The 16,339-nt window shown below is 31.5% G+C and overlaps 1 pseudogene; it reads left to right on the top strand.

Annotated features, from left to right (window-relative positions):
* Positions 1-6,894: 6,894 nt before the first annotated feature.
* On the top strand, positions 6,895-13,684 carry LOC120213669 (annotated as a pseudogene).
* Positions 13,685-16,339: the final 2,655 nt, after the last annotated feature.

Here is a 16,339-nt window from a genome sequence, read left to right as displayed (position 1 = left end):
ATTAGTCTCTATACTATTATTTTGTTTTTATTTTTGTCCCCGTGAGATATTGATTTTAATTTTCATTAGTGGTTAATTTTCATTTTTAGTTTCCCATATTATTAATGGTTTTAATGCATGACAACCCTCATAATTTTCCATCAATTCAAATTCGACCTTAAATTTAGATTTTTCGATTTTATGAATTTGGCCCCTACTTTCTTGTTTTATTTTATTTGATATTAATTATCACCAAGATTATTTTGCACTCGTGAGAATTTTCAATAATATCTATCGTAGAATGGGCATGAAAAGTGCAACCTATCAAGGTAGTACGATTTATTACGACGTTCGAACAAAAACGCACTTGAAAATAATATAGTATGTTTTGATAAAAAAAAATGAAATTGATTAATGTTCAATAAAATGATCACATTTTAAATTTTGACTCGAATCCACAAATTTCACCACTATGACAACATATAAGTGATCAAGTACCAACTTTAGGCGTGGTGGGGGTGTTAATCCTTCCCCACACATAACCGACTCCCGAGCCCTTAAAATGAATTTCTGGTAACATATAGGCCCAATTTTTTTCTTTTTAAAATGATTTTTCTTAAAATTGTTTTAAAAGACGCTTTTAGGTATTCGAAATACCTAACCCAAATGTCGATGGTGACTCACATCATCATTTCATAAAATTTGATTCGAAATATTCTATCCATAAAAAAATGGTGACGACAAGTATGAATACCAAATTTAGGTTTGATGTTTAGGCAAATAAATCGGTATTGACACCCTTACTTATGGTATCATTACTTCTTCTTTGAGTAGTGTTGATACTTCCCTAGTTTCGATACCAAATCTGGCTACTGGAATTTGTAATTTAACGATGGTACTGATACCCCACCCTTGGGTATCGATACCCAAAGAATAGTATCAATACTCTATGAACAAAGTATTGATACTACTTAGCCAAAACCCTTTGTTTTGGCTATCTGAAGAACAATATTGGTGTTATTCATCTAGTATTAATACTCAAACTCAGAATTTCTTTGTTTACTTGAAAATGACACCCCAACTTCACCCTTATTCCTCTCGGCCTTTAAACATTATTTAAGTCTTATATAAGTCAAAAGAGATCATAATAGGTCAATTTTCATGTTGTAACATCATAAATCATAATCTACCATGGATGCACTTACATACCCTCTGAACTTATACAAGTTAACCAAGCATATACAATGACTTAAAAGTTGTATAGGTAAGTTAGAAATGTGTTACCGTACTCCTATCTACTGAGAAATAACTCCAAGCTCACCCAAGCACAAGATTTTCCTTACCCTTTCCTTTAGAGCTTTCTCCAACCTCTTTCACTAGTCAAAAGACAAGTAAATGAGTTGTTAAGTCACCTATGAACTTGGAAAGAAGTTAAGAAGGCTTCTTAAGGTTTAATTCCACACAAAAATGAGCTGACTAACTTAAAGGTTTCTAAACCCCCACTAAAACCCCACTTTTGGCCACCATGACAAACTAGGGAAAAAAATGCTTGATTGGAAGCTCTAAGGGTGAGGATTCCATCACTTATCTTTGTTAATTTGGATTAGTTAAGAATGTAGACCAATAAAGTTTTCACCTTTGCCCAAGCCACCTAGGAAAAGAGATCAAGTTTGAAGGTAGAATATGACAAAGAAAGTGAGAAAAATGAGATACGAGGGAAATAAGATTTTCCCCTTATCTCCCTCCCAGTGATATCACAAAATTTGAATGAAAATCAGCCTTTAGAACAAACAATGAGATAATCACCCTTTTGGTCCCTCTAACTTTGCCCCTAACTCAAAAATACCTTTTTTATTATCACTATTTGAGCTTGACTCAAGTCCAACTCAATTTAAACTTGGATCAAGGCTTCCTACAATACTATTCGATTTGTCCAATATCCTCTCAAAACATCCCGAAAATACTAACCCGATAATTTGGGGTGTTACAATTTTGCCTCCCAACATTTCAATTTTTGATCAAAACAGACCCTATTGAATGAAAACCGTTAGTTGACTAACAATCAATACATGTTACTAACATTTCATTTTCACAAGTGATTAATGATAATGTGACATGTGTCATGTCACTAAAAGATGATGACATAGGATGTGTCATATCACCCGAAGTGATATGTGGCATATGCCATGTCACCCAAAATAATGACGTGGCATGTGCCACGCTATCTGGAATGGTGACATTACACATGCCATATCATTAATTGAACACATGTAAAAATGTCACGTAAGCAACATGTGTTGAAAGTTAGTCAACTAATGGTTTACATCCAACGAGGGCTATTTTGGCAAAGAAATGAAAAGTTGAGGGTAATTGTGTCATTATCCTTATATATAAAAAATATTAGTTACGTAGGTGTAAATTTATCAGTAATACTAACTAAATCATAACTAATTTAGTCAGAGTATAGTTTAAATAAAGGAAAGAAACCAACCTTTTGACTTTTTCTTACGCATTCCTAACTTCAAGCTCTTTACGGGGAAAAAAACTTCCTCATGACCAAAGTTCAGATGCATGCAAATACATAACCACAATCTATGTTCATACATCAAAGTTACATAAATAAAGGATCACAGAAAAGAAATCTCCCACTATTTTCAGAAACTTGGTACAACATCTTTGTTTTCTCGAGAAACAAACAAAACGAAAGGACCAATGTTTTTGTTATAATGCATGTAAAAAAGGGTTGGTATATAACTGAAAGTGAAGAAGATTAGGTTAACTGATCAGAACCACATCCATAAGTGTAGCAATTTGAGAAGAGAAACAATGGGAGGGGAAGGGGGAGGGGGAGGAGGAGAAGAACAGGGATCGTTCATGTTCACACCAACATGGATTATAGCGTCAGTTTGCTTTGTGATTATTGCCCTTTCTTATGCCATGGAACGTTCACTTCATCATTTAGGGGATGTTTTGAAGAAGAAGAAACAAAAACCACTCTACGAGGCTCTTTTGAAAGTTAAAGAAGGTAACCCCTTTTCTTAATGTGTTCTTTTCCTTTGGAAATTATTTTGGGTAAACTGCATTTTTAGTACCTAAATCATTATTTTTGTTCTTTTTGGTACTCAAGTTTTTTTTTCCAAAATCATGTCTAACGTTTAGTTTATGTTTTATTTTAGTGTCCCGCTGTTAAAAACTTAATGGTGATATTGGCGTGTCACCTTAAATAATGTTATCAGGGACAGAGCTAGGATTGAACTATAATGACGCAAGTTTAACTTCAAAATAAATAGTGTCTTAAAAAACAAGTTAACAGTAAAAATTAAGAGAATATGGGCTTAATTTCATTAATTCTTAAAATTCAAAGGTCTTAAAATGTAATGAAATCAAACAACTTTGGGATTAAGGCAAATTCCATTAATTTTAAAACTCACAATGTCCTAAAATTTAATTATATCAGAAAATTTTGGGAGGAACAAGGGCTTAATTACAATTGTTTCAAAACTATTAATGGCTTAATAGATAATTAAACCATCAAAGTTTGGAAGGCATTGCCCCTCCCACCTATAACATGGATCCGTCTCAGAATGTCGTGTCATCATTGATTTTTTTTTAAATGCCACATCAACAGTTATATTAATTATTTAACGGCAGATACCAAATTGAAACCTAAACTAAATGATATGTATGATTTAAAAAAAAAATTGGGTACCAAAATGGAACACAAGTAATAGTTTAGATACTAAACATATAGTTTATCCAATACTTTATGCATTCGAATTATTGTAACCTTGAGACGTGGGATTTTGGTTTTTGCAGAGTTGATGCTGTTGGGGTTTATATCACTGTTGTTGACAGTATTCCAGAGTGCAATTTCTAAAATGTGCATGCCAAGGGAAATGCATAATGACATGCTTCCCTGTAAATTTCATGACGACGACGATGAACCTCCAGAGTTAGAGCATGGTTCAACCGTGCATGGTGGCGCCCGACACCTACTGAGAGCAGGTCCATTAAATGCAGTCGAATACTGCGGTGCCAAGGTAATATATCCCAATAAAATGGCTTTCACTAGAATACATGCTTGATTGCCTAGTGTTGTTGCTTTACTTGTTCGATTTACACATATGTTATTAGAATCTATAAAAAGATTATAATAAACAATGATAATCATAAAATTTCGTTTACATGCTATTGGCAAAGTTTTGATCTAAGACCATCTCACCGGCTGATCTAAATCAAGCATGTAAGGCCCCTTTGAGATCATTTGTTGGATAGAGGTGAAAGAGAAATAGAAATCTTTATGAGTGGAAGTGAATATATCAAAACAATCTTAAAAAAAACACTCGTTTACTTCCCTTATATGAATAACTATATCTATTCAAAAATATTTCTAGAATGTTTAAATTATAATATCCAACACTTCTCTTAATTTGAGTCTTTCTTGATCACGTTAGCTTCTCCACGCATTTTTTGAAAATCTATAAATTTAAAAGGTGTGTAAATATTTCTACAATTTGGTGTCAATATGCTTACTTTGAGCATAGTATAACAAATCCTTTACGAGTGCTTGTGCAAACTTGTTAGTTAAAATTTCGATAGATTCTTATTGTTATAAGTGAAGACCTTCCACTAATCTTTCCATTAATCTTTTAAGTCAAATAACTTGACAAGTACAAGAAGTTGCTGCTACATGTTCACCTTCACATGTGAAAAGAGTTGCAGTGGATTGCTTCTTTAAACTTGAAGATATTCAACAATCTCCTAAGAAAAATACAAAACTTGAGGTGCTTTTTCTATCATCAATATCTCCGATAAAATCATTATCACAAACTTTAATCGTCAAGTTTTGATCTACCTTGATTAGGTACTTGCACGTAGACAATGCTACCAAACACATGGATATATCTTACATTTTGTTTTCTTCAGTTATGTTCTTCTTGAGGTGCTACATTAACCAGGTTTTTTTTTGGGAAGCAATTAGACTGATAAACAACACATGAAACAATCTCTGCTCAAAATTCCTTGGACATTCTTTGTCTTAACCATACTTCTTGCCATTTTAAGAATAGTTCTATGTTTCTCTTCCACAATTCCATTTTATTTTGGAAATCTGAGAACTTTCAAAGCATAACGACTATAATTTCCTTCACAAAAATTATTGAATTTATTAAAAATAAATTTCTCTCCTCTATTGGACCTTAAAACTTTTATCTCATGCTCATTTTTCTTTTCAATAAGAGCTTCAAAAATTTTAAAAACAAAAAGGCCTTAGATTTATGCTTCAAGAAAATCCAAGTCTTTTGACTACAATCATCAATGAACAAAAAGTATCTGCTTTTATTAAATGATGACGAAATGATTGGTCCACATACATCAATATGTATAAGTTGAAGAAGCCTAATTTCTCTTGATTTTGCATCTTTCGGAAAATTTGATTTTGTATAATTTTCTAAGAGACATGTCTCGCACAATTGATTAGGATGACTAGTGGTCGAAGTTAAAACTATTCATTTTCCTTGAATTTAGACTATAGAACATTACCTTTAACTTTCTCGTCAAGTTAAAAAATGCCTCTTTATCTCTACACATTTGATTGCTTGCTCCATTGTCAAGATACCATATTCTCACATCATTGTTTTATTTATTCTTGATTACTAGAAACAAGGTTGACACTTCAATATCTTGTTGATCTTAAATGACGACCTTCTCTGCATTTTTGTTAGAATGAATTTGGCATTCTGCGAAAAATTGACCAAATTATGAAAATTATGAGATTCAACATCGAGCTTGTCGTATCTCATTTCATTTAATCTTTGATAATTAACACTTCCTCTTCACCATGATCTTCCCTGATTCCTCGATGTTGGGCTTACAACATCATTGGTACGATTTTTACAATAGCCTATTTCACATCTCCATTGATCATAACCTTATCCTCATTTACGTTCACGACCTCAACCTATAACTTATTCATCAGTCACATAGTATAAACCTTTTGAATCAATGACACAAACTACATAATCACAATTTAGATTCAAGGAACAAAGAATCTTTCAATCACATGAAAATCTTCTAAAGTTTCTCCATATCTTTTCATTTGATTGATAATAACCACCATCCTCGAGTAATAATTTGAAATTCACTCAGATTCCTTCATCATCAAAGTTTCAAACTCACCTCGTAGTATTTAGAGTCAAACCTTCTTCACTTTGTGAACTCCTTAGAGAAAAATTTGTAAAATATTCTATGTTTTCTTTGTAATGTTAACATTTTCCACTTTTACAAATACCGATTCATCCAAACATTGATAAATAAAGGTGGGGTTTTATTGATTATTCTTTCCTATTTTCGTCGAAGCCTCATTTTCTTAATGTGATAATGATGTCCAACCTTAAAGAGACTCATAACTTTTTTAAGTGAACTTTCAAACATATTGTGACCCAAGAATAGCTTTTATGCATATACACCAATTTTCTAGCCTCCCTGATTTGTATTGCCCATCGAGTTTTCATATATGAGTCGGAAAGGGAAGTACTCGATAATTCTATAAGTTCATTCCCTTTTACTTTCTTCTTCTCCTTTCTATTTGCCTGATCTCTCTTCTTTCCCTCCCGATCGTATATGACCCTGTCTTGGAAATTCTTTAACGAACCGTATCTCTTTCCTACTCTTTTCCTTGGTGCCAACTCTGAGAAAGAAATCTTCAACCTCCTTTGACTCATCCACGCACTTGTCTTTTGTGGATCCAATATTAACCCACACTCTATTTTACACATGCACTCTTTTTCCCAAGAAGACTTGTTCTTTAAGAGCTTTATATCTTCATAAGCACATGCTAATATATTCTTATTTCCCCATCTGGTATAAACTCAAGTAGACTTGGGTCCCTTCCTTATGATGTTTGTTGTTATTATAATGGTCATCTTCTCACAATCTATTGAATGTTTGGCCATTGTCCTGTTTGGCCTTTTCGCCAAGAGCTTCAAAGCTACCCCAAAGATCTGCCAACCTCTTAAAGGTAATATGGTTCCAGCAATGAAGAGGAACGCCTGCTACCTCCAACCATGCTACCCTTTTCATTTGGTTTATATCTTCCAGTCACAGTGGTGGAAGTCAACATTTTCTTATAAAGGGGCATTTGGAAAATTATATATATTAATGAAAATATTTTAGTTTTTTTTGATGTAGATTATATATCAAAATATTATATTAATACATTTTTTAAATCATTAAAATTCATATGTTTACATAGAATTTTAAAGAAACAAAATTCATCTAGTCTTTTTTGTTTGCCCATGATTTCACACAACTTACCTATAATCATAAACATATATCAACTCAATTTCATAATAAATTCACATAATATACAAATTTAATCAATAAATTTTATATTTTATATTTATATTTATATTTATATAACCGAGATATCTAGAGACATTTTAAAATACTTATATGTGTGTGTGTCTATGTTTGTATTTTTAGAGATGAAAATTTACGAATCTGCATAATAAATATAAATATTTGAAATAAAACTATAAATATAAATTAAATTGAAAAATATTGGAAGACGAATCAATAGAACAAAACTACGAGTAGCATAGAGAAAATCAAATGATTTAACATCCCATGAATGACCTTTCTTATTTAATATATTACTTTATCTGCTCCTCTGGTTTGATTTACTCTTATCATTTCCATATGTTTTTATGCTCTATAGAATAAAGTGCCATTGATGTCGATTGAGGCTCTTCATCATCTACACATTTTTATCTTCATCCTGGCCATTGCCCATGTCTCATTTTCTGTTCTCACAGTTTTTTTTTGGAGGACTAAAGGTAATCTGTCTGACATATATAGACATATTATTTGCTTATTTTTCAAATTTTGAAAGTTAAAGGATGGTGTTTGTTGTTGCAGATACAAAAATGGAAATATTGGGAACATGAAATTGCAAACGAGAATTATGATCCAGAGACACGTAAGATTCATACTAATCTTTTGATATCTTTTCATTATTCAATGCATACAACTAGGGGTGAACATTTGATCGAATCAAGTCAAAAAATTTTGAGTTATTTGAGTTGACGAGTCTTATTTTATAGTTCAAACTTTATCTTAAATTTTTTACTCTAGAGTTGTTTGAGTTTTGTTTAAATTTAAGGGTAAAGTATAGTAATGCTCACTGAACTTTTCTAAAGCTTTCATTTAGGTCCCCCAACTTTTAAAATTTGCAATACAGTCCTCTAACATTTAGTCCATTTGCAATATGGTCCCCGACGTAACTGGTCGTTTGACACCGTTACACTGTCGTTAGTACGTTTGCAATATGGTCACTTAACTTTTCAGGTGCTTGCATTTAGGTCCCTAACTTTTAAAACTTGCAACACGGTCCTCAATTTCATTCTAAACCCCAAATTCCTTTTCTATCTCGAATTTCCTTTTTCGCTTCTCTCTTCTCATTTTCAGCGAAACTTTTCAGTCGGGGATGTATGGGAAATTTTAATATAACTTTGAATTATGTGGAGGTATTGAATTGAATAAGGATCCATTGAGAGAAGACCCGACCAAGAGACTATCATGACCATCAACGATTCAAGGTGTAATGTTAGATACATGTCATCTCATGTGAAACATAGATGTTCGATGAAATGCTTGTGAGAAAAAAATGGAGTTAGAAATGCAGAGTTGACAAATACTACAAAGATGAACTAAGTATCATTGTTGAAAGTCATCAACAAAGATGGAATTATTTTGTATAAATGACATATAATAATTTATTCGTTTAATCCTTGTGGTTAAAGATTTTCCAACAGATGATCAAATATAATGAAATCCCAAACAACACATTCACCTCTCAGTCAAATATAATGAAATCCCAAACAGATGATCAAATATAATGAAAAGTTACGCTCGAAATGAGAAGAGAGAAGCGAAAAAGGAAATTTGAGATCGAAAAGGAATTTGGGGTTTAGAATGAAATTGAGGACTGTGTTGCAAGTTTTAAACGCTGGGGGACCTAAATGCAAGCGCCTGAAAAGTTCAGTGACCATATTGCAAACGTACTAACGACAGTGTAACGACGTCAAACGGTCGATTACGTCCGGGACCATATTGGAAACAGAAAAATGTTGGAGGATTGTATTGCAAGTTTTAAAAGGTGGGGGACCTAAATGAAAGCTTTAGAAAAATTATGTGACCATTACTATACTTTACCCTAAATTTAATTGTAAAAATTTATAATACTATACTTTACACTAAATTTAATCTAAATTTAATTGTAAAATTTTATAATACTATAATATTATTTGATTTCAATTTAAACATTTTTCTATAACCATAACAATGTACATATTTTTTTCATATTTTTTTCATACATATATCATGCAGAGTTGAGTGACTCGACTCAAACTTGAAAATCAATCCATTAATTACAAAAAAATTCGAGTTATTCGAGTTCTATTTTATAACAACTCGAATATAAGTTTTTTTCGAGTCAAGTTGAATTTATGCAATTACGAGTTGAGTCAAATCAAATAGAACCTTTTAAAATCAAATTGAGTTCGAAAATTTGATTTATTCAAATTAAATTGAGTCAACTCGAATGAAAAAAAAATTCGAGTAAAGTGGAATTTTTGCTCTAAACTGATCTGCTAGTTCGTTTTCTTTTCCTTTGGCGCTTTTAACTTTATACATTGTGTTATTGCAGCGTTGGAGAAAAAAAGTCACCCATGTCCAACATCATGATTTTATCAGAAATCGTTTTCTAGGTTTCGGTAAACATTCAGTCCCTCTAGCGTGGTTGGTAAGCTGCTATTTCATTTTATATACAATTCTTTTACAATTAATATTTAGGGTAAAGTATACAAATGATCTATCGACTATAGAAAATTGATTTGTTAAGTTTTTTGACAATTAAAAATTATAAAATAGTCATTTGACTATAAAATGATCACTATTACAAAATGGTCGCTCGACTATTTATATGTTCTAAATTCATCACTTTCTATTAAAAGTTGACGATAATATGAGTTAAACGTTAACATATTGACTGTGATATGATAAAATTTGATTCCAAGATCTCAAACGACTACCATATCTCAATCAATAAGTTAACGTCAAGTTCAGACTATTATCAATTTATTTAGCGAAAAAGGACAAACTTAGAACATATGAATAATCAAATAATCATTTTATAACTTTTAATAGTCGATGGACTCAATAAAACAACATTCTATATTTGGATGACCATTTGTATGCTCTATCCCAATATCTATAAGTGTCACAATTGAACTCAACGAAAGGGAGTCGATTCTATGTTACTTAAACTCGAGTGTGTTCATTTTTTTTTCATAAATGTTTTCATGTATTTAGAGGGTATTCGAAGGATACCATTCAATACACATGTTCGTAAATATGAACATACCCGTGTCCAAGGATGGACCGCGGCGAGTGGAGGCATTTGTATTCTTGAAAATTTAAAATTATTATAAATTTTAGATTTTTTTATTTTTTATTGAAAATATATTTTCCGTCTCTTTGAGATTTTATAAATTCAAGTTAGTCCCCAACATAAAATCTTACGTCAATCCCTGCTGATGCCTGACACTAGAACATTGAAAGAAAACAACAATAGACTAGTGCCTCATGATGTTTCTAGCTCTGACCTGGCTTGCTAACAATGACTCTGATCTTCTTCCCAGAAATCGTTTTTTAAGCAATTCCACGCATCTGTTACCAAAGCCGATTACGAGGCACTAAGGCTAGGTTTCATCATGGTAAGCAACATGTGAAAAATTGATATCACTCGAACGACTTTCTTATGGTCATGCCATTTATATTTGCAGACCCATTGCAGAGGGAACCCCACCTTTAATTTTCACAAATACATGATAAGAGCCTTGGAAGATGATTTTAAGGAAGTTGTTGGTATAAGGTAAGTGGTATTTGGGAGTATATTTCAACTCATTTTCGACTTCGAATCATCATGCTTAGTTTCTTCTGCATTTTTGCAGTTGGTATCTCTGGGCATTCGTAATCATCTTCTTGTTGCTGAATGTTCAAGGTACGTAATACTTATTGCATTCGTTTCCTTTTTTCATGGTAAATATTCAAAGAAAATTCGAATTTCAAGAGTGGACATGCCCACCCTCACCGAGTTGTGGCTCCGGTTATAATAAAACTCTAAAAGCTCCCTCTTATCTTTCTACAAAAACATCTTCCAATCCGGTATCCAAAAAAACATTGCAGCCAAGACCATATTTATAATCTTAGAAATAATACCGAAAAGAAAACGACGAAAAACTTCAACAATAATGAAAAGAAAGAACACCTATTTATACTTCACACACACTCAGACTATCACGAGAATACAACCAGAATAATCGAGTCTCGGCCAATATTCCGTAATCTGTCAATCTACCATACTTCATATATACTTACCCTACATCTTTGCCAAGTTATAATACAACTTGAAAAATTAAACCAAATCTCCTAAAAATACAGATACCAAACAATATTAAAACTTCCTTAAAACCATCTTAGAAAATCAAACAATCCCCATATTGCAGCAGTTTCTTACGATATGGATTGTTATGTTTTGCTTCAATGGCATGTGCTAGACGTTTTCGATGGGATTGCTATCAAGCATTAAAGCTCCATAATGATGGAATTTTCTCCATTTTCTTCTGCAGGATGGTATACATATTACTGGATAGCTTTCATTCCTTTCATTGTGAGTACTTTACAAATTACAATATAGTTTCTTCCACACACATGGAAATACCTAGAATTTTATATTAGGGGCGAACTTTTAAAACTTTAAGAGATTACGAACTTATAAAATTTTAGAGGACTAAAACAGATTATCAATAGAAATTCAAAGAAAATATGTAAAATATATGATAATTTGAAATTTTCTAAGGGCAGTGGGAGACAGTCTTCCCCTCGGTCCATTCCTTGCATGTAAAGAATTTAAATAGCGTTCGCTATCGAAATAGAAGTTGTTATAGAGCGGTACAGGTACCATCCAGAACCATTATTTCACAACCATAATAGCACATATTATTGTCGCAATCACAATAAATACAATACAACAGAAAACGACAATCCTTTCATTGTGTTCCTTTGATTGGCTAGCTTCTACTTGCTGTGGGCACCAAGCTGGAGCATGTGATTACCGGTTTGGCTCATGATGTTGCGGAGAAACATGTTGCTGTTGAAGGAGAATTAGTAGTAAACCCATCAGATGAACACTTTTGGTTCGACAATCCTCGTCTGGTTCTCAACTTGATCCATTTTATCCTCTTCCAAAATGCTTTCGAGATTGCATTTTTCTGCTGGATTTGGGTAAGCTTTCAATTTTCAGATGGCATAATCACAAATATGCCCCCCTATTTATTCAAATGGTCGTTTTAAGTTTTTTTTTTTAGCATTTTAGTCTCCAATGTTTTATTTTTTTTTATCAAAATTCTCCATGCTGGAAGGAAACTGTTACTTGATTAATGATCAACATATGTTGTTGACGAGATATTTTTATATGTCACATCATCATTTTAAATGACGCATGTCATATCATTATTTTAAATGACATGATATATGTCACGTCATCACTTTGGATGATATATCATATGTCATATTAACAATTAAGTACATGTAAAAATGATACGTATCAACAAACTCAACTAATAGTTTCCTTTTAGTATGTGTATTTTGACAAAAAATTGAAACGTTAAGAGTTTAAAATGATAAAAAAATAATAGGGATCAAAGTGATCATTTGTACAATAAATAGGGATAATTTTGTCATTATATCTTTTGAAATATGAACTGCATTGTAAGCAATGGGGATGAACATGATGAAACTTTGTTCATCATATGTAGGTTCAATTCGGGTTAAACTCATGCCTAATGGGTAAAATTGATTATATCGTGCCAAGGATTGCTATAGGGTAAAAACCAATGACCATTCCCTTTAATTTCTGCATTTTTTTTCCGAGATCCCAACATTTGATCTTCTGATGGTCCCTGCAGGATTTTCATTCAAGTAGTTTGTAGTTATAGTACACTGCCACTTTATGCCATCGTCGCACAGGTTGAGTGTATTTCTCTGGTTGAGTGTATTTCTGTCTTTTTTTATATTTTTTTAAATTTTTCGTATCTCAATGTTTGATTAAATAATCATTTTGATTTTTTTAAATATTTTAGTTCTAACATTTGACTAAATAATCATTTTTATTCTTATTCTTATTTTTGGAGTATTTTGACACCAACATTTCATTTTAGGGCAAAAGACTCTTATTTTGGAGGGCTAGTCGTATGTCGACTATTGATTTTCATCCGCGTGATTATTTTAGTCAAACATTAGTAATTTTTTTTTGGAATTATGTCATTTAGACCGGAGAACCTCTTAATGACTGAGTCCAATTTACTTGAGTTTTTATAATATGGAACTCCAATTTACTTGTTTTTTTTTAACTGAATTGAAGATGGGGAGCTCATTCAACAAGGCAATATTTGAGGATCATGTGCAAGAGAGTCTTCTTGGCTGGGCAAAGAAGGTGAAGAAAAAGCAAGCCCTAAAGCTTGCGGCTCAAGTCAGCCCCACGAAACGCCCTTTTGTGGCAATTCAGATAGAGGGTAATTCCAAAACCGAAGCTTCTACTTCCCGGATGGATAATTCCGATGAGTCATCCGATGATACGAAATGAGCAGCGCCGACGGGATAAAACGCCGTGCTTCCTCGCGAAAAGGTGCTGTTTTTTAAGGAATCATTTATCAGGTAAAAATGATAACGTGTTTACCAAGGTTGTGAAACTTCAAATGTGTAGGTTCAAAGAATAAGAAGAAAAGAATTCAGTTACTGCTAGTTCTTATTGTTTCGCTTCTTTCAGAATTAAATTAATTTCATTCAACAATCTTCTCTTTTGAGCTTCAGCCATAACAATTTGACCAGAAACCTTGCTTTGTGTAGGTAAATGAATTGATTTAAAGGGTATATAACTATATATATTCTTATTTTTTTTCAAGTAATATTTTTAATTAACAAATAACAAAGACAAAAAAGTTTAGGATATCCTAATTTTTTAATAATTTCATAATTTAAAATTTTTATTATATACATTAATGCCATTAATAATCATTTTTTAATTCACTTATCACCTGCATTTGAATTCAAATATCTAATTGTTGTTTTTAATTTCATCACTCATATAAATAGAATCTTAAATTAGATTACTTTTAATAGCCCATACTATTATTATTAAAAATATACAATAATAAAGTAATTTTAATATAGGGATATGTTCCATTTACCCAATGTAAAACTAATCAGTTTTACATTAATTTATAGTCATTAGATTCAAATAAATAACTGACTTAAATTTGATTATAATTCATAATTCATAAATAAATAATTCCTTGACTCACGGAAAAACAATATCTTTTTTACTCCAAACCCCAAAATCAAACTCTAAACCTTAAATCCTAAACTTCAACCCCTAAATCATATCTTAAATCCTAAACTCTAACTCTAAAATAGAAAAATATTATTTTACTGTTAGTTAAAGAAATATATATTTATGAGAAAAATAAATATGGGTTACGATCCACATACACTTTGTGTAAAACTAAAAGTTTTACACCTTTTTTGACCGATTGATGAGGAAAATTAAAGGCCGATATTAACTCTTTGATTTTTTTTCAGTGACTATTTTGACATTTTCTACTGTTAATCTCAGTCTTTGATTTTTCTCATCTAACGGTCATAAAATATGTAAAACTAAAAATTTTACATTAGGTGTAATTGGATCATGCCCATATGTGTGTATGTGTGTACGTATATACGTACGTACATACATATGTATGTATGTATGTATGTATGTATGTATGTATGTATGTATGTATGTATGTGTGTATATACGTATGTGTGTATGTACGTACTTATGTATGTACACACATATGTATGTATGTGTGCATGTACGTACTTGTATGTATGTATGTATGTATGTATGTATGTATGTATGTATGTATGTATGTATGTATGTATGTATGTATGTATGTATGTATGTATGTATGTATGTATGTATGTATGTATGTATGTATGTATGTATGTATGTATGTATGTATGTATGTATGTATGTATGTATGTATGTATGTATGTATGTATGTATGTATGTATGTATGTATGTATGTATGTATGTATGTATGTATGTATGTATGTATGTATGTATGTATGTATGTATGTATGTATGTATGTATGTATGTATGTATGTATGTATGTATGTATGTATGTATGTATGTATGTATGTATGTATGTATGTATGTATGTATGTATGTATGTATGTATGTATGTATATGTATGTATGTATGTATGTATGTATGTATGTATGTATGTATGTATGTATGTATGTATGTATGTATGTATGTATGTATGTATGTATGTATGTATGTATGTATGTATGTATGTATGTATGTATGTATGTATGTATGTATGCATGCATGCATGCATGTATGTATGTATGTATGTATGTATGTATGTATGTATGCATGCATGCATGTATATATGCATGTATGCATGTATGCATGTATGTATGTATGTATGTATGTATGTATGTATGTATGTATGTATGTATGCATGTATGTATGTATGTATGTATGTATGAATGTATGTATGCATGCATGTATGCATGTATGCATGCATGCATGTATGCATGCATGCATGCATGCATGCATGTATGTATGCATGTATGTATGTATGTATGTATGTATGTATGTATGTATGTATGTATGTATGTATGTATGTATGTATGTATGTATGTATGTATGTATGTATGTATGTATGTATGTATGTATGTATGTATGTATGTATGTATGTATGTATGTATGTATGTATGTATGTATGTATGTATGTATGTATGTATGTATGTATGTATGTATGTATGTATGTATGTATGTATGTATGTATGTATGTATGTATGTATGTATGTATGTATGTATGTATGTATGTATGTATGTATGTATGTATGTATGTATGTATGTATGTATGTATGTATGTATGTATGTATGTATGTATGTATGTATGTATGTATGTATGTATGTATGTATGTATGTATGTATGTATGTATGTATGTATGTATGTATGTATGTATGTATGTATGTATGTATGTATGTATGTATGTATGTATGTATGTATGTATGTTTTTATGTATGTATATTCCTTGATAATTAGGCTTAAATGTCTCATTGCCCCCTAAATTGTACCATTTGTACCGAGTTGCCCCTTAAAATATTTTTCAGAACATTCTACCCCCTTAACTATAAGTCATTTCCTCATTTGTCCCAAACCCTTAACACAGTTCAAAAAA

The sequence above is a fragment of the Hibiscus syriacus genome, unplaced genomic scaffold (genome assembly GCF_006381635.1).
Source record: "Hibiscus syriacus cultivar Baekdansim isolate YM2019G1 unplaced genomic scaffold, ASM638163v2 tig00000738_pilon, whole genome shotgun sequence".
In the NCBI taxonomy this organism is placed as follows: Eukaryota; Viridiplantae; Streptophyta; class Magnoliopsida; order Malvales; family Malvaceae; genus Hibiscus; species Hibiscus syriacus.
The sequence above is the reverse complement of the archived record's forward strand: the minus strand, read 5'-3'. Positions and strand labels throughout refer to the sequence as shown.